Source organism: Aethalodelphis obliquidens, unplaced genomic scaffold (genome assembly GCF_003676395.1).
Source record: "Aethalodelphis obliquidens isolate GAN/ISIS:26980383/991018 unplaced genomic scaffold, ASM367639v1 scaffold14, whole genome shotgun sequence".
In the NCBI taxonomy this organism is placed as follows: domain Eukaryota; kingdom Metazoa; phylum Chordata; class Mammalia; order Artiodactyla; family Delphinidae; genus Aethalodelphis; species Aethalodelphis obliquidens.
Window position 1 is genome coordinate 28321674 of NW_020837958.1, and position 24529 is coordinate 28346202.

The window sequence follows — 24529 nt, forward strand, 5'->3', positions numbered from 1 at the left end:
CTTATATGAGGTTCCTAGAGTAATCAAATTCATAGAGATGGAAAGCAGAAAGGTGATTGATAGGAGCTGGAAGGAAGAGGAATGGGAAGTTGTTCTTTAATGAATATAGAGTTTCAGTTTTGCAAGGTGAAAAGAGTTCTGGAGGTTGGCTGCACAACAGTGTGAATATACTTAATGCCACTGACCTATATACTTAAAAATGGTTAAAATGGGGACTTCCCTGGTGGTGCAGTGGTTAAGAATCCACTGCCAATGCAGCCAAGACAATGAGAAGCCCGTGCATCGCAACGAAGAGTAGCCCCCACTCGCCTCAACTAGAGAAAGCATGTGCACAGCAACGAAGACCCAACGCAGCCATAAATAAATAAATAGATAAATTTATTTTAAAAATGGTTAAGATGGTAAATTTCATGTTATGTGTATTTTACTGCAATTTAAAAAAATTGTAAATTAACCAAAGTAGTTGGAATTCAGACTACATATGACTATGGTATGTGCTCTGCTATTATACTCTCTTGTGGGTGTAATAATCTTTAGCTGAGCTCTGCAATGCAACTGCACATCTTAAGATATCAAGAAATGATAAACATAGCCCAAGAGAACATAATATATTTTTCCTTTTAAGATTAAGTGATGAATACGGCTTACAACGCCTGACTAAATTTAGAATATAAAAGGAGGTAGTTTTGGTCATCCTAACTAATGCCTAGAAACTGGCTTGACATCAAGCCAAAATCAATGTCAAATTAATTAATGTATACATTCCATATTTATTCAGCAAGTGTTTATTGAGCACTGACTATGTGCCAGGCACTGTACTAGACAATGAAACTACCTTGTAATTCATGAGCCAACTTCAGAAAGAGAAAGGGATGAAGTCAGGAAGAGCAGAGTCTGAGCCCCTACTGGGTACCAAGCACTATGCCAGCTTTTTTTTTTTAAGACTTATTTATTATTTATTTTATTTTATTTTATTTTTGGCTGCATTGGGTCTTAGTTGCGGCACGTGGGATCTTTGTTGAGGCATGTGGGATCTTCGTTTTGGTGTGTGGGCTTCTCTCTAGTTGTGGCCTGTGGGTTTTTCTCTCTCTAGTTGAGACGCGCAAGCTCAGAAGTTGTGGCGTGCAGGTTTCTCTCTCTAGCTGAGGTGCATGGGCTTAGTTGCCCTGCGGCATGTGGGATCTTAGTTCCCTGACCAGGGATCGAACCCCGTCCCCTGCATTGCATGGCAGATTCTTTACCACTGGACCACCAGGGAAGTCCCTATGCCAGCTTTATACACATTATCTCCACTAAGCTGCACACGATGGTGTGTTTTTCATTAGCTGTCAAGCTGTAAGCAAATCACTTTTATGAAATAAGCTTCCTGAATGTCTATGATATTTTTTCCAGTCAACATAGAATGGATTTGTCTATTATTGAAGAATACATATGTAAGTATACCCCATCTTTCAAATCACATTTACTTAAAAACCTTTCTAGTTGACAATTTCTGCTTTAATAACTTTTCTTTGCAATTCCCACCCCCAGCTCCTCCTGAACTCCCATAGCCCGATGTTTATACATTCTTTTTCACAATTTTCTGCTCTATAGTTTTGAGTCTCCTTTTCATATTCCCACTGGATTGCAGGGGTCGGGGTTGATGTGTTCACTACAAGTGTCTAATCTCACACAGACCAACTAACTGTTCCAGTTTGCCCCAGGACTGAACAGATTCTCGGGTTGTGATTCAGTTTTTTGGGTTTTTTTTTTCTCATTTGTAATTTTAATCGAAGCATTGCTATTCATTTTTAAAAGTCTTTCCTTATAAGCACCAAATTTTAATATCTATGTCAAGTTTGGGGGGAAAGAAACTCCATCAACAACTTCCCTCCAGAAGAAAACAATGATGTTCGTTCCTCCAAACAACCAAATTCAAAGTCTACCAAAACAGAAACAAACAAACAAAAAGCCCGCACAGAAAAACAAAGACAAAAATCACATTCTAGGGGTTCAGTGCATTTAGCAGCCTTCACTGTGCTGTCTAATCATCCTTCAGCTGACTTTCAAAAAACTAACAGTCTAGCTCATCAAAATATACACTTTCCATTTGATTTTTAAATTAAAAAAATAATTTAAAAAAGAAAACTTGAAGGGATTCACAATCAATTGTCTGACTTGCTTCGATGTCATGTACAGCCTACGAAGGTCAGGAAGGCTATTTGCAGCACACAGGGTTAGGGGAAATTGATTTTCAAGGTTTAGCTTTCTACCAAACAGTGTAAAATACCCACAACTCCAAGTATGAAGGGACATAGACAATCTCCTTTGAGAATTCCACAGAACAATACAGGCACCGCAGCTGTTCTTCAGAGAGTGACAGGGCTTCTGTCAAATTGACACAGTTCCCCTGTGTAAAATATTTCCCATCCTGTTTCAATACTTTCATTGAGAGGTCAAGAATCAGTCTGAGATGGGCCTTCCCTCGTGGTGCAGTGGTTAAGGATCCGCCTGCCAATGCAGGGCACACGGGTTCGAGCCCTGGTCCTGGAGGATCCCACATGCCACAGAACAACTAAGCCCATGCGCCACAGCTACTGAGCCTGCGCTCTAGAGCCCGCGAGCCACAATTACTGAAGCCCTAGCACCTAGAGCCCGTGATCCGCAACAAGAGAAGCCACTGCAACGAGAAGCCCGTACACAGCAGCAAAGAGTAGCCCCCGCTCGCTGCAACTAGAGAAAGCCCACGCACAGTAACGAAGACCCAGTGCAGCCATAAAGAAAGAAAGAAAGTTAGTCTGAGAAACTCCCATGTGGAATCTTCTTCCAGAGATGTGTATATTGGAACAGCTGTCAAATCATTATGTGATTCAGTTTTAAAACCGAGAAAGTACTTGGCAAACTCACTTTTAGCAGTTTAAGTCCCATGTTCTGGGAACCCCCTTGGTCCTGAGGTTGGGGTCATCCTAACTCTCAGCTTTCTCTTCTCATTGTCGATCTTGATCTTGTGAGTGTGTGTTGATATATTTATATAAAGTCAAGCGCTCAGCAGAGCGGGAGAGAGCTGAGCTGCCAGATGTTCAGAGTGCTCCATTAAAGCAACAGGCTAAAATGAAAGTAAGAGTCAAGCCTTTCATCACTTACTGTGATAGTATAAGCAAGAGGCTAAAACAGAGAAAGTTTTGACTCCATCTGCTTGCATTTTCCCTCATGGAACATTGCAGGTCAGGTGGATCAGCACAGATATGGGGTCGGGGTGGGGGGGGTAAGGAGGATTATAGGAGGGCTAGGAGTGGTAAAGTACTGAGTACTGAGTCAGAGTGGAAAAGTACTAGTACTGAGTGAGAAGGGAGAAAGTGTCTTCATGGCCTCTCCCTCCCTCCTCTCCCACCAATAAGGAAGCCTAAGCAGAGGCCCCGAGGAAAGTCCTAATGAAAGAGACCTCCAAGTGAAGGCTCCTGGTCTAGAAATGCAGATATGTAAGACCATGGGCGGTCAGAGAGGGTCCTGAGTCCTTGAGTAAAACTCCCTTCAGAGGCTGCAGCGTACTGCCTGTGCAATTCTCGTGGGGGCAGTATTCACCTGTGACACTTGCCAAGTAAAGCCTTTGTAATTGCCTACACCTGGGCCTGAAAAAATTACATGTAGGTTTTTGGCCAGGAGCTGGAATATATCTCTCTTCCTCTACAACCCAATAGAAAAATGGACAACGATTATGATCAAATGGTCCACACAGAAGAAGAAGTGTTAAATGATTCTTAAATACATGGAATGATGTTCAATCTCACTTATAAGAGAAATGCAAATTAAACCTGCATGGAGATAACAATTTTTCACTTAACACACTGTGATCCTAAAGGAATGGGGAAACAGATACTCCTGTTGTAGGAGGGCATATATACTGGTACTGCCTCTACAGAGAGCAATTTCACAACTTCAATCAAAATTACAGATTCAGGAAGATGGCAAAAGAGTAAGACGCGGAGATCACCTTCCTCTCCACAGATACACCAGAAATACATCTACGCGTGGAACAACTCCTACAGAACACCTACTGAACGCTGGCAGAAGACCTCAGACCTCCCAAAAGGCAAGGAACCCCCCACGTACCTGGTTAGGGCAAAAGAAAAAACTAAACAGAGACAAAAGGATAGGGACGGGTCCTGCACCAGTGGGAGAGAGCTGTGAAGGAGGAAAAGTGTCCACACACTAGGAAGCCCCTTCGCGGGTGGAGACTTCGGGAGGCGGAGTGGGGGAGCTTGGGAGCCGCGGAGGAGAGCACAGCAACAGGGGTGCGGAGGGCAAAGCGGACAGATTCCAGCGCAGAGGATCGGGCCGACCGGCACTCACCAGCCGAGAGGCTTGTCTGCTCGCCCGCCGGGGCGGGCGGGACTGGGAGCTGAGGCTCCGGCTTTTGTCGGAGCGCCGGGAGAGGACTGAGGTTGGCGGCGTGAACACAGCCTGCAGGGCGTTGGTGCGCCGCGGCTGGCCGGGAGAGAGTCCGGGGAGGGGTCTGGACCTGCCGAAGAGGCAAGAGACTTTTACGTCCCTCTTTGTTTCCTGGTGCACGAGGAGAGGGGATTAAGAACGCTGCTTGAGAGAGCTCCAGGGACGGGCGCGAGCCGCGGCTAAGAGTGCGGAGCCCAGAGACGGACATGGGACGCTAAGGCCGCTGCTGCCGCCGCCAGGAGGCCTGTGTGCGAACACAGGTCACTAGCCACACGCCCTTCTGGGGAGCCTGTGCAGCCCGCCACTGCCAGGGTCCTGGGATCCAGGGACGGCTCCCCGGGAGAGCGCACGGCGCGCCTCAGGCTGCAGCGTCTGCCCCGCACTCCGTGACCCTCCCTACCCCCCGGCCTGGGTGAGCCAGAGCCTCCGAATCAGCGGCTCCTTTAACCTCGTCCTGTCTGAGCAAAGAACAGACGCCCTCCGGCGACCTACACGTACAGGCGGGGCCAAATCCAAAGCTGAGCCCCTGGGAACTGTCAGAACAAAGAAGAGAAAGGGAAATCTCTCCCAGCAACCTCAGAAGCAGCGGATTAAAGCTCCACAATCAACTTGATATACCCTGCATCTGTGGAATACCTGAATAGACAACGAATCATCCCAAATTAAGGAGCCCTGTGGATGAAAGGCTCTTGGTGCTGCAGCCAGGACTCAGTGCTGTGCCTCTGAGGTGGGAGAGCCAACTTCAGGACACTGGTCCACAAGAGGCCTCCCAGCTGCACATAATATCAAACAGCAAAAATCTCCAAGAGATCTCCATCTCAATGCCAGCACCCAGCTTCACTCAACGACCAGCAAGCTACAGTGCTGGACATCCTATGCCAAACAACTAGCAAGACAGGAACACAACCCCACGCATTAGCAGAGAGGCTGCCCAAAATCATAGTAAGTCTACAGACACCCCAAAACACACCACCAGACGTGGACCTGCCCACCAGAAAGACAAGATCCAGCCTCATACACCAGAACACAGGCACCAGTACCCTCCACCAGGAAGCCTACACAACCCACTGAACCAACCTTAGCCACTGGGGACAGACACAAAAAACAACAGGAACTACGAACCTTCAGCCTGCAAAAAAGGAGACCCCAAACACAGTAAGATAAGCAAAATGAAAAGACAGAAAAACACACAGCAGATGAAGGAGCAAGATAAAAACCCACCAGACCTAACAAATGAAGAGGAAATAGGCAGTCTACCTGAAAAAGAATTCAGAATAATGATAGTAAGGTTGATCCGAAATCTTGGAGATAGAATGGACAATAGAATGGACAAATTGCAAGAATCAGTTAACAAGGACCTAGAAGAACTAAAGATGAAGCAAGCAACGATGAACAACACAATAAATGAAATTAAAAGTACTCTAGATGGGATCAATAGCAGAATAACTGAGGCAGAAGAACGGATAAGTGACCTGGAAGATAAAATAGTGGAAATAACTACTGCAGAGCAGAATAAAGAAAAAAGAATGAAAAGAACTGAGGACAGTCTCAGAGACCTCTGGGACAACATTAAACGCACCAACATTCGAATTATAGGGGTTCCAGAAGAAGAAGAGAAAAAGAAAGGGACTGAGAAAATATTTGAAGAGATTATAGTTGAAAACTTCCCTAATATGGGAAAAGAAATCATTAATCAAGTCCAGGAAGCACAGAGAGTCCCATACAGGATAAATCCAAGGAGAAATACGCCAAGACACATATTAATCAAATTGTCAAAAATTAAATACAAAGAAAACATATTAAAAGCAGCAAGGGAAAAACAACAAATAACACACAAGGGAATCCCCATAAGGTTAACAGCTGATCTTTCAGCAGAAACTCTGCAAGCCAGAAGGGAGTGGCAGGACATATTGAAAGTGTTGAAGGAGAAAAACCTGCAACCAAGATTACTCTACCCAGCAAGGATCTCATTCAGATTTGATGGAGAAATTAAAACCTTTACAGACAAGCAAAAGCTGAGAGAGTTCAGCACCACCAAACCAGCTCTACAACAACTGCTAAAGGAACTTCTCTAGGCAAGAAACACAAAAGAAGGAAAGGACCTACAATAACGAACCCAAAACAATTAAGAAAATGGGAATAAGAACACACATATCGATAATTACCTTAAATGTAAATGGACTAAATGCTCCCACCAAAAGACACAGATTGGCTGAATGGATACAAAAACAAGACCCATATATTTGCTGTCTACAAGAGACCCACTTCAGACCTAGAGACACATACAGACTGAAAGTAAGGGGATGGAAAAAGGTATTTCATGCAAATGGAAACCAAAAGAAAGCTGGAGTAGCAATTCTCATATCAGACAAAATAGACTTTAAAACAAAGACTATTAGAAGAGACAAAGAAGGACACTACATAATGATCAAGGGATCGATCCAAGAGGAAGATATAACAATTGTAAATATTTATGCACCCAACATAGGTGCACCTCAATACATAAGGCAAATACTGACAACCATAAAAGGGGAAATCGACAGTAACACATTCATAGTAGGGGACTTTAACACCCCACTTTCACCAATGGACAGATCATCCAAAATGAAAATAAATAAGGAAACACAAGCTTTAAATGATACATTAAATGAGATGGAGTTAATTGATATTTATAGGACATTCCATCCAAAAACAACAGAATACACATTTTTCTCAAGTGCTCATGGAACATTCTCCAGGATAGATCATATCTTGGGTCACAAATCAAGCCTTGGTAAATTTAAGAAAATTGAAATTGTATCAAGTATCTTTTCTGACCACAACGCCATGAGACTAGATATCAATTACAGGAAAAGATCTGTAAAAAATACAAACACATGGAGGCTAAACAATACACTACTTAATAATGAAGTGATCACTGAAGAAATCAAAGAGGAAATCAAAAAATACCTAGAAACAAATGACAATGGAGACACAATGACCCAAAACCTGTGGGATGCAGCAAAAGCAGTTCTAAGGGGGAAGTTTATAGCAATACAAGCCCACCTTAAGAAGCAGGAAACATCTCGAATAAACAACCTAACCTTGCACCTCAAGCAATTAGAGAAAGAAGAACAAAAAAACCCCAAAGCTAGCAGAAGGAAAGAAATCATAAAAATCAGATCAGAAATAAATGAAAAAGAAATGAAGGAAACAATAGCAAAGATCAATAAAACTAAAAGCTGGTTCTTTGAGAAGATAAACAAAATAGATAAACCACTAGCCAGACTCATCAAGAAAAAAAGGGAGAAAACTCAAATCAATAGAATTAGAAATGAAAAAGGAGAGGTAACAACTGACACTGCAGAAATAAAAGAGATCATGAGAGATTACTACAAGCAACTCTATGCCAATAAAATGGACAATCTGGAAGAAATGGACAAATTCTTAGAAATGCACAACCTGCCAAGACTGAATCAGGAAGAAATAGAAAATATGAACAGACCAATCACAAGCACTGAAATTGAAACTGTGATTAAAAATCTTCCAACAAAGAAAAGCCCAGGACCAGATGGCTTCACAGGCGAATTCTATCAAACATTTAGAGAAGAGCTAACACCTATCCTTCTCAAACTCTTCCAAAATATAGCAGAGGGAGGAACACTCCCAAACTCCTTCTACGAGGCCACCATCACCTTGATACCAAAACCAGACAAGGATGTCACAAAGAAAGAAAACTACAGGCCAATATCACTGATGAACATAGATGCAAAAATCCTCAACAAAATACTAGCAAATAGAATCCAACAGCACATTAAAAGGATCATACACCATGATCAAGTGGGGTTTATTCCAGGAATGCAAGGATTCTTCAATATACGCAAATCTATCAATGTGATAAACCATATTAACAAACTGAAGGAGAAAAACCATATGATCATCTCAATAGATGCAGAGAAAGCTTTTGACAAAATTCAACACCCATTTATGATAAAAACCCTGCAGAAAGTAGGCATAGAGGGAACTTTCCTCAACATAATAAAGGCCATATATGACAAGCCCACAGCAAACATCATCCTCAATGGCGAAAAACTGAAAGCATTTCCACTAAGATCAGGAACAAGACAAGGTTGCCCACTCTCACCACTCTTATTCAACATAGTTTTGGAAGTTTTAGCCACAGCAATCAGAGAAGAAAAGGAAATAAAAGGAATCCAAATCGGAAAAGAAGAAGTAAAGCTGTCACTGTTTGCAGATGACATGATCCTATACATAGAGAACCCTAAAGATGCTACCAGAAAACTACTAGAGCTAATCAATGAATTTGGTAAAGTGGCAGGATACAAAATTAATGCACAGAAATCTCTGGCATTCCTATATACTAATGATGAAAAATCTGAAAGTGAAATCAAGAAAACACTCCCATTTACCATTGCAACAAAAAGAATAAAATATCTAGGAATAAACCTACCTAAGGAGACAAAAGATCTGTATGCAGAAAATTATAAGACACTGATGAAAGAAATTAAAGATGATACAAATAGATGGAGAGATATACCGTGTTCTTGGATTGGAAGAATCAACATTGTGAAAATGACTCTACTACCGAAAGCAATCTATAGATTCAATGCAATCCCTATCAAACTACCACTGGCATTTTTCACAGAACTAGAATAAAAAATTTTGCAATTTGTATGGAAACACAAAAGACCCCGAATAGCCAAAGCAATCTTGAGAACGAAAGAAGGAACTGGAGGAATCAGGCTCCCAGACTTCAGACTATACTACAAAGCTACAGTTATCAAAACGGTATGGTACTGGCACAAAAACAGAAAGATAGATCAATGGAACAGGATAGAAAGCCCAGAGATAAACCCACGCACATATGGTCACCTTATCTTTGACAAAGGAGGCAGAAATGTACCGTGGAGAAAGGACAGCCTATTCAATAAGTGGTGCTGGGAAAACTGGACAGCTACATGTAAAAGTATGAAGTTAGATCACTCCCTAACACCATACACAAAAATAAGCTCAAAATGGATTAAAGACCTAAATGTAAGGCCAGAAACTATCAAACTCTTAGAGGAAAACATAGGCAGAACACTCTATGACATAAATCACAGCAAGATTCTTTCTGACCCACCTCCTGGAGTAATGGAAATAAAAACAAGAGTAAACAAATGGGACCTAATGAAACTGAAAAGCTTTTGCGCAGCAAAGGAAACCATAAAGAAGACCAAAAGACAACCCTCAGAATGGGAGAAAATATTTGCAAATGAAGCAACTGACAAAGGATTGATCTCCAAAATTTATAAGCAGCTCATGCAGCTTAATAACAAAAAAACAAACAACCCAATCCAAAAATGGGCAGAAGACCTAAATAGACATTTCTCCAAAGAAGATATACAGAGTGCCAACAAACACATGAGAGAATGCTCAACATCACTAATCATGAGAGAAATGCAAATCAAAACTACAATGAGGTATCACCTCACACCAGTCAGAATGGCCATCATCAAAAAATCTAGAAACAATAAATGCTGGAGAGGGTGTGGAGAAAAGGGAACCCTCTTACACTGTTGGTGGGAATGTAAATTGATACAGCCACTGTGGAGAACAGTATGGAGGTTCCTTAAAAAGCTACAAATAGAACTACCATATGACCCAGCAATCCCACTACTGGGCATATACCCTGAGAAAACCATAATTCAAAAAGAGTCATGTACCAAAATGTTCATTGCAGCTCTATTTACAATAGCCCAGAGATGGAAACAACCTAAGTGTCCATCATCGGATGAATGGATAAAGAAGATGTGGCACATATATACAATGGAATATTACTCAGCCATAAAAAGAGACGAAATTGAGCTATTTGTAATGAGGTGGATAGACCTAGAGTCTGTCATACAGAGTGAAGTAAGTCAGAAAGAGAGAGACAAATACCGTATGCTAACACATATATATGGAATTTAAAAAAAAAAATGTCATGAAAAACCTAGGGGTGAAACAGGAATAAAGACACAGACTTACTAGAGAATGGACTTGAGGCTATGGGGAGGGGGAAGTGTAAACGGTGACAAAGCGATAAAGAGGCATGGACATATATACACTACCAAACATAAGGTAGATAGCTAGTGGGAAGCAGCCGCATAGCACAGGGAGATCAGCTCGGTGCTTTGTGACCGCCTGGAGGGGTGGGATAGGGAGGGTGGGAGGGAGGGAGACGCAAGCGGGAAGAGATATGGGAATATATGTATATATATAACTGATTCATTTTGTTGTGAAGCTGAAACTAACATACCATTGTAAAGCAATTATACTCCAATAAAGATGTTAAAAAAAAAAAAAAAATTACAGATTCAGGGACTTCCCTGGTTGTCCAGTGGTTAAGACTCCGTGCTCCCAATGCAGGAGGCCTGGGTTTGATCCCTGGTCAGGGAACTAGATCCCGCGTGCTGCAACTGAAAGGTCCCGCACGCAGCAGCGAAGATCCTGAGTGCTGCAACTAAGATCCACCACAGCCAAATTAAAAAAAAAAAATTACAGATTCAGGTATCTTTGACCAGTAAATACATTCTAGGAATTTATCCTGCATATAGGCCCACACCTGTGGGAAATGACAGATACACAAGTCTTTATTCCTTGCCATTCATTTTTTTTTCTTAATTTTAAAATATTTATTTATTTGATTGTGCCAGGTCTCAGTTGCGGCGTGCGGGATCTTTAGTCGTGGCATGTGAACTCTTGGTTGTGGCATGTGGGGTCTAGTCCCTTGACCAGGGATCGAACCTGGGACCCCTGCATTGTGAGTGCAGAGCCTTAGCCACTGGACCACCAGGGAAGTCCCCCATTCGTTGCTTATAATAGCAAAAGATTGGAAACCAACTAACAGTTATGGACTGGTAAAACAAAAATACAATACATCCATACACAGAAATACTGTGCAGCCATTAAGAAGATATATCATTATGTTTTAGAAGCAAATGTGGGGCCTTCCTGGTGGTGCAGTGGTTAAGAATCTGCCTGCCAATGCAGGGGACATGGGTTCGAGCCCTGGTCTGGGAAGATCCCACCTGCCGCGAGGCAGCTACGCTCGTGCGCCACAACTACTGAAGTCCACGCGCCTAGAGCCCCTGCTCCGCAACAAGAGAAGCCACCACAATGAGAAGCCCATGCACTGCAACGAAGAGTAGCCCCTGCTCACCCCAACTAGAGAAAGCCCACGTGCAGCAACGAAGACCTAACACAGCCAAAAATAAAAAATAAAATAAAAAATAAATGTGGAAAAATATGTACTGTATACACAGTTTGTGTGATAATATGGGGAAATAACACATATATTTTTTGTTTGTGTATAGAAGGATACATAAGAAGCTAATAGCATTGGTTTTTAGGGAGAGAACTAGGTCTCTGGTAACAGTAATGGAAAGACACATTTCGTTGTATACTATTTTACACCTTTGGAATCATTTTGACTGTAAATCAAAATTTAAACAACAACAACAAGCAAACAAACCAACCACAAAAACATGGGCTCTGGTATCAGACTGCCTGGGTTTAAACCTTTCTCCATCACTTACTGGTTGTGTGACCTCAGGCAAATTACTTAACTTTATGTTTCTTTCCACATCTACAAAATGGGTATAATGATAGCACTGATTTCAGAGAGTTGTTGTGAGAATTAAAGGAGATCACACGGGTCAAATATTTATTTATTTAAATTAATTTTATTTAGTATTTTTATTTTTGGTTGCATTGGATCTTTGTTGCTGTGCGCGGACTTTCTCTAGTTGTGGCGAAGGGGGGCCACTCTTCGTTGCGGTGCGCAGGCTTCTCATTGCTGTGTCTTCTCTTGTTGTGGAGCATGGGCTCTAGGAGGGCGGGCTTCAGTAGTTGTGGCACTTGGGCTCAGTAGTTGTGGCTCGCGGGCTCTAGAGCGCAGGCTCAGTAGTTATGGCACATGGGCTTAGTTCCTCCGCGGCAGGTGGAATCTTCCCGGACCAGGGCTTGAACCCGTGTCCCCTGCATTGGCAGGCGGATTCTTAACCACTGCGCCACCAGGAAAGCCCAAGGGTCAAATATTTAGATCAGTGGCAGAGACTGGAGCAAGACTTTCAGGTCTCAAATGCCAGCTCCACTCCTCCCAGGTTGTGTGACCTTGGGCAAATTATTCAACCTCACTTTTCCTCAGTTTCTTCATTTGGAAATGGGGAGAATAATCAGATTGTGTGAAGATTAAATTAGTTAATAGTTATAAAGTACTTACAACTGCATTTGGAATATATTAAGTGCTATATAAGTATTTGCTGAATATTAGATATTTATTTAACACAAATATTAGTTATTATGGTTAGCTATTATCCAACACTGTTGAAATAAACTCTACTTAGGTTACTTTTCAGAATTATCTTACCTACCCTCAACCTTGCTCCTCTCCTATCTGTAATTCTACAAATACACTGCATCTGTTATTTGCTCATATTATTCTCACAGTCTGGAATGCCAGTTCCAACCATGACTGACTGAAGAATGCTTAACTGTCCTTCAAGATACAATTCAACGATCTCTTCCTCCCTGAAGGTGGCTGCTGTCTCCTATTAGCTGCCCCATCACAGATCTCTAGTCTGACCCTTCCCTGCTCTCACTGCCTCTTGTCCTGCCTCAGACCAGCAGGCAGAGCAGGCAACAATTCGTGCTTGTGGGAATAAATGGGTAAATGGAATACTGACGTTTTCAAGGGAATTCAAAAAAGTGTAAGTTTTCTGTTGTGACATGTATTAAGTTCATTTTTATGCCCTAAATTCTCAGAGAGGAAAGAAAGAGCTGTTCACGGACACTTAATGGAAGGTGGAAATAGAATACTTTGGAAATTAGAAGGGGTTTTTTTAGTGTTTTTTTGGGGAGGTGTGTTGTTTTGGTTTGGTTTTTGCCTTTAATTAACATGGACCTGGCTCCCCCTGCTGGATCTAGAGTGAAACGTGGGTGGACTTGGAGAGTATTATACTTAGTGAAATGTCAAAGACAAATACTATATGATATTACTTATATGTGGAGTCTAAAAAATAAAACAAACTAGTGAATATAGCAAAAAAGAAATAGACTCACAGATATAGAGAACAAACGTGATTACTGTCAAGGAGCGGGAAGGGGGGAGGGGCAAGATAGGGGTAGGAGATTAAGAGATACAAACTACTATGTATAAAATAAATAAGCTACAGGGATTTCCCTGGTGGTTCAGTGCATAAGACTCCACGCTCCCAATACAGGAGGCTCGGGTTCGATCCCTGGTCGGGGAACTAGATCCCCCATGCATGCCGCAGCTAAAAGATCCCGCATGCTTCAACTAAAGACCCCACATGCCACAACTAAGACCAGCACAGCCTAAATAAATAAATAAATACTTTAAAAAAGCTACAGGGCTTCCCTGGTGGCGCAGTGGTTGAGAGTCCGCCTGCCGATGCAGGGGATACAGGTTCGTGACCCGGTCCGGGAAGATCCCACATGCCACGGAGCAGCTAGGCCCATGAGCCATGGCCGCTGAGCCTGCATGTCCAGAGCCTAAAAAATAAGCTACAAGAGTGTATTGTACAGGGACTTCCCTGGTAGACTTCCCTGGTGGTGCAGTGGTTAAGAATACTCCTGCAAATGCAGGGAACACGGGTTCAAGCCCTAGTCCAGGAAGATCCCACATGCTGCGGAGCAACTAAACCCATGCGCCACACTACTGAACCTGTGCTCTAGAGCCCATGAGCCACAACTGCTGAAGCCCGTGTGCCTAGAGCCTGTGCTCTGCAACAAGAGAAGCCACCGCAATGAGAAGCCTGTGCACCGCAGTGAAGAGTAGCCCCCGCTCGCCGCAACTAGAGAAAGCCTGTGCGCAGCAATGAAGACCCAAGGCAGCCAAAAAAAAATTAAAAAATAAAAAATTTATTTAAAAAAAAACTGATTTGGGACCCTTCTCCTTTAAGAAAAAAAAAAGAATATATTGTAGAGTACAGAGAATATAGCCAATATTTTATAATAGCTATAAATGAAGTATATAACATTTAAAAATTGTGAATCACTATGTTGTATACCTGAAACTTGTATAATATTGTACATCAACCATACTTAAATTTAAAAAGTCAATTCATTTCTGTAAAGGCAGAGGAAACAAAACTCATAGCATATTTAAAATAGTACCGAGAGCTTTCATCAAGGCTCTTATTACAGATGGCATAGTTGTAGCTATCCCCGTAATGACTGGCTACATAACAATTACAGTTACCTCATGTATTTGGAGGGAGAGGTGTGGCTTTGAAATCTAAGCCCAGGACTGCAGGCCAGGAAGTCCTGAGTGTATATCCAACTTTGACAAGACCTGCAAAAATTGGTCTCTGGCAAATAATTTAACTTGTTTTTTATGGCATTGTTAATTTTTATTTTACTGTCTGTGTGCCAGCACAAGAATGCTACTAGCATCTCATTGCCATTGAAGCACTTGAATGATATCAGTTGTCAACTGAATACCAAATGTCTCCTATGTGCACAGCAACACTCAGGGCCCTGAGGAACCGAAGAGCAGTATAATGTTCCTCCCCTCAAGGATCTGTGTGTCTTAAGGGAACGTGGAGGTTGTGTATGGTGCTTCGAATGGTGTCTGATATACAGTTTTAAGTCTTCAAAAAACATACATTCACTTCCTTCTTCCACCTCTGAATCTGGCTTCTGCCCAAGGCTAGAATCCCTGATTTCAGGCCTGATGGAACATTTTCTGTGATGGATTCTTCCCATCTAGATTGTCTAGATTGCCTAGATTGTCAGTGCCATGAGAATAGGGACCAGGTCTTATTCATGCTCCATCCCCAGTAACCAGGACCATGCCTGGCACATGAAATGTGCTCAGTACATTTTGTTGAGTGAAGGATCTTCCAAGGAAACTCATTCTATTTTTGGCTTACCCTCATTGTTAAAGAAGTGAAGTGAAATCTACCTCCCTGTCATTTGCATTCACTGGTTCTTCTCTTCTCTAATCTAAATAGTTCTCAATAAATGTAAGCTCTCTTTCTACCTCCCCTTCATGCCCTTCTGTCATCATTGCCCTCATGAATATCACAAGAGACTATTTAAACCCCTTGCTGAAATCTAGGTACTACTGACTGTACCTCCAGTGTTCCTCTAATCCATTAACCAAATAATTAAAAACTCACAATGTAATTGAGGAAATCCATCCTGAAACATGAAACAAAGAGGAATCAAAGCCTTTAAATGTGGTGGGTGATTGTGGTCAGACAGGAGTAAATTCAGGAGTTCAGAAAAGGGAACTATCCTTAGGGTATAAGAGAGTGAGAAGAGATTTTCTGCAGTTTTGGGGCTGAAACGTTGATTCATTCATCTTAAGACCTAGATGAAGCAAATTACACAGTACTTCCCCTCACATGTTCACTCTCTAGTGGAGGAGACAGGTAACTATCAAGTGAATTAATAAAATGAACTTAAAAGATGGTGCTATGAAGAAAAAGGCAGGGTGCTTGGGAGGGAGAATAATGAGGTGAGGTAGGTAGGGGACAAACATCAGCTTTAGAGAGAACGGGGGTCAGAAAGCCTCTCTGAGGAGCCATCAAAAAGGAGCTTTAAAAAAAAAAAAGGAGCTTGAGAAAAAGTAAGGATGGGAGGGGTTTAAAGCATGAATTGGAGGACAGATGTTAGAATCAGTGAAGTACAAGGAAAGAAAGAAACATGAACTCCAAGGTAAAACTCGTGTTTAAGCAAATATCTAGCTCAAAATCTTTTGTTTGTTATTCCAAATATTTGAGCATTACTTCATATAAAAACATACACACGCAAACATGTTCTGAAACATGTAAATAGTTTATATGTTCCCAAAAGGATTCGAAGCACCTTATAGAAATATAACAGGAAATAATTCAGAAATTAGGATGAAGGTGAAAAGTAAAGACAGTGCTCCCTTCAGCAGCACATATACTAAATTTGGAACGATACTGAGAAGGTTAGCATGGCCCCTGCGCAAGGATGACACGCAAGTTCGTGAAGCGTTCCATATTTTTAAGCAGCCGCATATCACAGAGAGATCAGCTCGGTGCTTTGTGTCCACCTAGAGGGGTGGGATAGGGAGGGTGGGAGGGAGACGCAAGAGGGAGGGGATATGGGGATATATGTATACGTATAGCTTATTCACTTTGTTATACAGCAGCAACTAATACAACAATGTAAAGCAATTATACTTCAATAAAGATGTTAAAAAAAAATAAAAGTAAAGACAAACAGGAGAAGGAAAATGAAGTCAATTGTTAGGACTGACATACAAAAGTGCATATTATACAGGTCTAAACAGTAACTAGATCTGGGCTGTATATTTGATTCTGAGCTTCCAGGAACAGAGCAATAGGGAAATATGAACAATTATGAAATTCAGTGTGCCCATAATAAAAAAAAAATGAAGTAGTTCTTAAGAGAAATATAGCTTCCTAGCTTCCTGGTATTAAGATCTGAGAGAAATACTCCTTCATCATGAGTCACTCTGTGACATACTGGTCAAAGTCCTCAACGATATCCCTGCAGTAAACACAACAGCAAGATTCCCAGGGCCATCTCTCAGAACTAGCTTGAATGCATAAAACCAAAGTGCAGCTCAGTAAAAGCAGTTCTATAAGGGACCAGAGGCAATCCAGCTACACAGCTTATACTAGCAGCTGTGAATCAGCGATAACAGTTAGAATGTCTAGAGAAATGGATGGATTACTTATCCTTCAGGTAATCCTCAATGAATATTACTTCTTTCACCTGAGCTTTTGATAAATAATGTGTAGGAGAGAATTGAAGTCATTTCTCTGGCAAGAGACTAGAGTGGAAATGATCTTGCTGCTAATTAGTAATTGTTTTGAAAATCAATGGCACTGAAGATAGGACTAACAATCTTTTAGAGAAGTAAGGGGTCTAACAGTGTGATAGCTTGAAAAAAGGCTATCCTACTGCCATTTGGAAGTGGACTTAAAACTTTCCTCGAAAAATAGATCTTAACCCACATAATCACATGGACAGATAATGCCTCAGGCCCCAAAGTACTTCCACACACATGTGGTCAAGATCATTCTAGCTGGGCTTCCCTGGTGGCGCAGTGGTTGAGAGTCCGCCTGCCGATGCAGGGGACACAGGTTCGTGCCCTGGTCCGGGAAGATCCCACATGCCGCGGAATGGCTGGGCCCATAAGCCATGGCCGCTGAGCCTGCGCGTCTGGAGCCTCTGCTCTGCAGCGGGAGAGGCCACAACAGTGAGAGGCCCGCATACCACAAAAAAAAAAAAAAAAAAAAAAAGATCATTCTAGCCTCTATTAGTCAAGAGAACTCAATAAATTAGTTAAAAATTTTTACTTTCCAGGTAACTGCATAGTGCATGTGCTGTATAAATTTTTTGTCAATAAATCAATTAAATGTTGGAGGACAGCGACCTAAAACAATATTTGAATATAAAAAGAGTTGATTTCAAGCCATGCTTTCTGACGATAATTATGTAGAAAGATTCAGAGCCTGCTTAGTGGTAATATCCTCAGCATAGAGGCAAATAATTATCTTTCCCTTCTTAAAAAAAAAAAAGCCATGCACTAAGCTCATCTAAAAGTGCCTTTAGGGGGCTTCTCTGGTGGTCCAGTGGTGAAGACCTCATGCTTCCACTGCATGGGGCATGGGCTCCATCCCTGGTCAGGGAACTAAGATCCCACATGCCCTGCGACATGGCCGGAAATAAAAAATGGTTTTAGTTCTTTAAGGAGCACATTTTGAAAGAAAAAGCGGAAGCTTTCTGCTTGAACCAGTAGAGTTATCTGATCTGTTAGTTTGACTGAGACTGGCTAGCTGGTTGCCAAACTGGTTTTGTTTCCCTCTGGGCCCACAGTTCAACTAAATTTCCCAGCCTCCCTCGCAGTTAGGTGTAGGCAAGAGAATTCTGGCCAGTTGAATTGGATGTATTTCACCTTCAGGATGATGCAAGAAACCTCAGAGTGACTTTGGGTGTAGTGTACCGAAGACGATAGACCTTTCCATCAGTCTGGGTCACTCAACACCCAAGCTCTTATTGGGCATATGTGTGAGAGAAATAACTTTATATTGCATTAAGCCACTGAGATATCAAAGTTTGTTGTTACAGCAGCTAGTGTATAGTCAATACAACATTTAAATCAAGTCAAGAATATGCTTCTACCTCTCTGTACCTCAGTTTCCTTAACCGTAAAATGTAGATTTTAATAGCACTTACCTCATAAATTTGCTCTAAGAATTAAATATGTTAATTCATGTTAATGCGTCCAACAGTGCCTAGCACATAGTAAACATTCAATTCATGTTAACTATTATGGTTATTACAATAGTACAAATCTTCCTAGTAGAATTAAGTTCCATATAACTCAAATTTCCTCTGACTACTCAGATTGTAGTAACAAGTGATGTCACATTCATGTTACTATCTGCACTGTGCTGATCTGTGCCCCAATCACTGCAGGATTTCAGTACATTTCTTGGTCACCTTGGGTTGTCCCATACATGCTCTGAAATTATTCTCTGATCTCCATTTTGTTGTCTGCTAACCACTTTTGAAGTTACTGGGAAGTAGGGGGTGGCAGAATGAGGAAGGCTTGCCGTCACGGTGTGCTGCCTCTCATTTGTTCCAAAGCTATAAATCCTCAAAGTGCCAGAATAGACTCCCATCCATTTGTATCTGTTTTTTCTCAAATTTGCTTTAATTTTTAAACTTTGTGTAATAATATACTGCGTTTCAGGAAATGTTAGAAACACATTTAAGGAATTATTCTCAGATAACACAGAACAAGTTTTAATTCATTTAATTTTCCATTGTCAGTCAACAGGCTTATGGGAAGGGGCAAACAGTCCACACCACTGAATCCAGGAATTCTCAGTGAGGTGCCTGGGCCTCTTCTTAACCCACTTCTTGTCCATACAGCGGGTCACCACAGTTTACCCTAAAACTGCTCCTAGGTTTGGCTCACAGGGATTTTTAACCTGAGGCCCACAGACCTCCCTACCCAGCTGAAATAATCCCCAGGATATCCATGGACAGAACTCAGAGGCCTGTGATCTTGGATGGGGGAAAAAAAATTATATATATATATATATATATTACTAATCTCTAATAGAAATATAGCAATTCCTTCATTACTAATGTAGGCAACAAGTTATAGTAGTATTAGCTGTACCTGTGACTGTCACCAACAGATATACTAATAGATATTTCTATGTTACATTATAGCAGTTAAAAATATTTTGAAATAGCATTTATGCTCACACTACCATGAAATTATGGTAGTCACTAGATCTGCCAATGTCCTCCCTTTTGTCTTATTTCATACATTAATAAGGATGTATATTACTATAGCAAATGCTGATTTAATATTCTGAGAACTATATTTTAATATAATTGGCTTCCAAATGTTTGTATGTAGAAACATTGTTCTGAGAAAGGAATCTATAGACTTTACCTGACTGCCAAAAGGGTCCATGGTACAAAAAAGAAAAACCTTTGGGTTATTGGGTTTGACATTAACTCCACACCCCCATGTATTTTTCCTTACTCACGCTCCTCTGTAGTCTTGAAGAGGACTATAGGGGTGAAAAACACTCAGACACGTTGAAATGCCATCCCCTAGGACAGCTTGGTAGGTGGTTAAGAGCTTGGGCACTGGAGTCAACTTGTCCTGCTCTACCACTTATTAACTGTGTGACCCAGGGCAAGTTACTTAACCTCTCTGTGCCTCATGTCTGTAAAATGGGAATTATAATTTTTCCTTCCTCATAGGGTTATTGTGAAGAATAAACAAGTTAATCCATTAAGTCTCTTAGAGTCTAGCACATAGTAAGCTCTCAGAAAATGTTAGCTGCTCTTTCAAGTGCCTGTCACAGCTGTTTCTTTATGATATTTATAGGGAAGGGAGAGGAAGAAAGAAAAGAGTAGGCTAGACATTCCTCTTGTGAGTCATAGCCTACACATATTACTTTTATGATGCACAAAGTTAATATCCTTTTTTAAAGCATGCATAGTTCTTCCTTGAAAAGTTTCCAATTTAATTTTATGTTTTATATAATAAGTCCCAACTGAATCTTTTTTAATGCTTCCGTAGCAGTACAAATGCTCCCTGCCCTTGGTTTACAAAAGCAGGGCTTACATTTAAATAATATTAGTCTTTCATAATTCATGCTCCTTTCTAAGCACTTTAAGAGGTGAATCTTGGCTATGTCATTTTAACTGAAGGGGAGAAAATATTAAAAATAAATGAAAGTAGATTCATTCATTTAACAATTATTACGCTCCTGCTCTGTGCCAGGCACTGCTCTAAATGCTGAGGACTTAGTGATGAACAACACAAAGTCCGTGCTGTCACTGAGCTTACTTTCTAGTGTGGACAATGAACTAAAAGTATCAGGAGGTGATCAATGCTTCACAGAGCATTAAAATAAAGTGATGTTATATACATAAGGACTAGGTGGTTATTTTATATTGGGTAGTCAGGGAAGTTCTCCCCAAAGAGGCGACATCTAAGCAGAGATCTGAATGACAAAACAGAGCTAGCCAATAAGGAGACAACATTCCACGCAAAGGGAAGAGCTAGTGCAAATTCATTAGAGCAGGACTGAGCTTACCTGTTCTTATCTCTTTAGGAATGAAAAGAAGGCTGCTGTTGCTGGAACATAGTGTGCAAAGGGCGGAGCCATTCAGGAGAGTTAAACAGGGATAAGATATTGTGAGGTTTTGCAAGTAAAGGCAAGGTTTATTTTCAGTGCAATGGGAAGCTACTACAGAGTTTTAGTCAGAGGCGAGGTGATCTGATATACCATTTAAAAGCACTCCAAGACAGGGAAGGAGAGTTGAAAATAAATAAAGTCCACTTACTCATGGGGAATGAATTTAGTGGGGCAAGACTAGATATGGGAAGACTGGTTGGATGGTGGCTTAGACCAGGATTACAGCAGAGAGGTGGCAAAGATGGTCAGTTTACACGTTAGAGTATATTTTGGAGGTAAAGCCAGTAATACTTACTGATTGGGACATGAAGAAATGAGAGGAATCAAGGATAACTCCTGACCTTCTGGCCTATGTAACTGGGCTGATGGTGCCAATTGTAGAGATGGATAAATCCTGGGAGAATGAGGGGATGAGGAAGTGGGAACAGATGTGAGATAATGAGTTGCAATTTCTCATTTAGTGCTCATCTTAATTTTGAGTTGCCTATCAAACATCCAAATGGAGATATCAAATATACAGTTACACAAGTTTTAAGTTCAGGGGAGAAGGCAGGGGCTGGAAATATAAGTTTAAGAATCATTGGCCTAGGAATGGTATTTAAAACCACGGGACTTGATGAGCTCACCTAGTCAGACAGTATAAACAAAGAAAAAAGAGTTGAAGACTAGGTCTTGGGGGCACTCCTAACTTTGGAGGTCTGATAAAGGGGAAGGAGCTGATAAGAAACTAAGAAGTAAGCAGGAAGATAGAAGGAAAACAAGATGAACCTGGCATCATGGAAACTTTGAGAACAAAGTGCTTCCAGGAGGGAGTGATAACTAGTGTCAGAAAATGCTGAGTGGTCCAGAAGGGTGAGGACAGAGAATTGACCTGTGTCTTTGGCGAGATGTGGGTCAGTAGTGACTTGATAGGAGATGTTTCAGTATGTGGAGGGGGATGAAAGTCCAGGGGGATGAGAAAGTAGAGTTGGCGAATATGAGACAGTTCTTTTGAGGCACCAAAATCGGGCAGAAGCTGGAGGCGGTGTAAGATCAAGGGAGAGAGGGAAGTTATGTGTGTAAGGGGGTTCAATGAGGAGGGCTGGGTAGGGAAGTTGTGAGAAAGGAAAACATAGGTCTAAACTTTGGTTTCTGCCCTCAGGGAGTTTATGATCTTATCTGGGAGAAGTTGAGGATAGCAGTAGCAAAAAATTTAGGCTTTGGATTAAATAAAACAGCATCTGTAATGCTGAGCACGATGCCTAACAGTAAGAACTCAATAAACGGAAGTTATAATTACAAAACAATTTGAAAGCGCTCTAAGATAGGCAGTAATTAAGGACTAAACTGAGTAAGTAATTGAATGTTAGGATTTTAGAAAATGGAGAGATTACTGTCAGCCACAGCGACCATACTTCCCAATTAAAACTCAGGACCCATCATATGACAGTGGGTTAAAAAAAAAATCTGTCAGTATATTTATGTGAACAAATTTGCAAAGGTCTAAGATTTAAAAAAACTTTCAGCCACCTACTTAAACAATTGCCTATATTGGAGATACTTAAGTTCCACGTATCCCCAAATACCCTGAGCCATTTTGAGGCCTCTGTACCTGTGCTCTTGCTTTTCCCTCTGCCTGAAACACCATTCTCCACCTTTACATGACTAACTCCTACTCATTCTTCAGAGTTACTTCCTCTGGGAAGCCTCCCTTGTCCTGCCCTCCCCTCCAGCGGGGCTGGGAGCTCCTGTGTTGGGGCCTTGTGCACAATTTTTTTTTTTTTTTTTTTTTGCGGTACGCGGGCCTCTCACTGTTGTGGCCTCTCCCGTTGCGGAGCACAGGCTCCTGACGCGCAGGCTCAGCGGCCATGGCTGACGGGCCCAGCCGCTCCACGGCATATGGGATCTTCCCGGACCGGGACACGAACCCGTGTCCCCTGCATCGGCAGGCGGACTCTCAACCACTGCGCCACCAGGGAAGCCCCTTTGTGCACAATTTTACCATAGCTTTTACCACACTGTATTGACATTTTGTATTTGTGTACCTTTTGTGTTTTTTTCTGCTGTTTTGGGGTTTACTAAACTGCAGGCTTTCCAAGGGCAGTGTCAAGATTGTATTCACCGTTTTTTCCCTTGCACTCAGCCCAGCTTATGGCTGATCTCAATCAATGTCTATTGAACCCAACAGAATCTGATACTAGGACTATGCTGGAATATCCTGGACACAAGTCCTTGAATGACTGATAACTAGCTTAAACACCCCACTGTAATCTTATAACAGGTTTATAATATGAGAACTACTCAGGACCCCATCCTTCCTCACTCCCTCTGAGTCTGCACAATTCCACATACTTCCTGAGCTGTTTTACAACACTTCCCAATACACTTTTTAAACAATCTTGTTTCTGATCATTCAGCTTCTAATCAAAATGTATTAGCATCCAGTGCTGTCTAACTATACTTCATGCCAAAATTATTAAGCTCTCATGGTTTTCTCTTCTAAGTTGAAAGGAATACACACTTATGGTAACAAAGCCAATCTGTATAAAAGGAATATATAGTTAAAAGGAAGGCTCCATTCTGTTGCTGACTCCCAGCCTCCCAGGTCCTCTTTATAGACACAGTCACTACTACCAACTTCTTTTGTATCCTTCCAGAGGTATCCTATGCTATTACAACACACTCGGTTGTTTTTTATTTTAATAAATTTATTTTACTTATTTTTATTTTTGGCTGCATTTGGTCTTCGTTGCTGTGTGAGGGCTTTCTCTAGTTGCAGCAAGTAGGGGCTACTCTTCGTTGTGGTGCGCAGGCTTCTCATTGCGGTGGCTTCTCGTGTTGTGGTGCACGTGCTCTAGGCGCGTGGGCTTCAGTAGTCGTGGTACATGGGCTTAGTTGCTCTGCGGCACGTGGGATCTTCGCAGACCAGGTCTCAAACCTGTGTTCCCTGCATTGGCAGGCAGATTCTTAACCACTGTGCTACCAGGGAAGCCCTTACACACTCTGTTTTTTAAAACATAAATACTAGCATTCCACAGATTATTTGCAGCCTGGCTTTTTCCTTTAACAGATAGCTTGACTGTAACCTCATGAGAAAAGCCTTGAGGCGAAAGTACCCACCTAAGCCATTCTTGTTTTCCCGACCAAAGAAACTGTGAGATAGCAAATTTTTTTGCTGTAAACCGTTAAGCTTTGGGATAATTTGATATGCACAAATAGATAACTAATATACCTTCATCCTTTCCTCCTCTTTTTCCAGAGCTTCCCAAGTTACTTAGAGATATCTCTAGTAATGCTTTTAGAACACTGTATCATACTTGTTTCTAAGTCTCTTTCCCCTACTTGACTATCTCCAAGGACAGGAATCCTGGCCCAGTTAGCTTTATATTTACCAT

General features: G+C 41.6%; 2 non-coding genes across 2 annotated transcripts; one reads left to right on the plus strand and one right to left on the minus strand.

The window, feature by feature from the left end:
* Positions 1-11175: 11175 nt before the first annotated feature.
* TRNAV-CAC (transfer RNA valine (anticodon CAC)) lies at positions 11176-11248 on the minus strand. Its single transcript has one exon. It is a non-coding gene; the product is annotated as a tRNA-Val (tRNA).
* A 5099-nt stretch (positions 11249-16347) lies between these two features.
* Positions 16348-16454, plus strand: LOC113625238 (U6 spliceosomal RNA). The gene has a single exon (XR_003434581.1). It is a non-coding gene; the product is annotated as a U6 spliceosomal RNA (small nuclear RNA).
* Positions 16455-24529: the final 8075 nt, after the last annotated feature.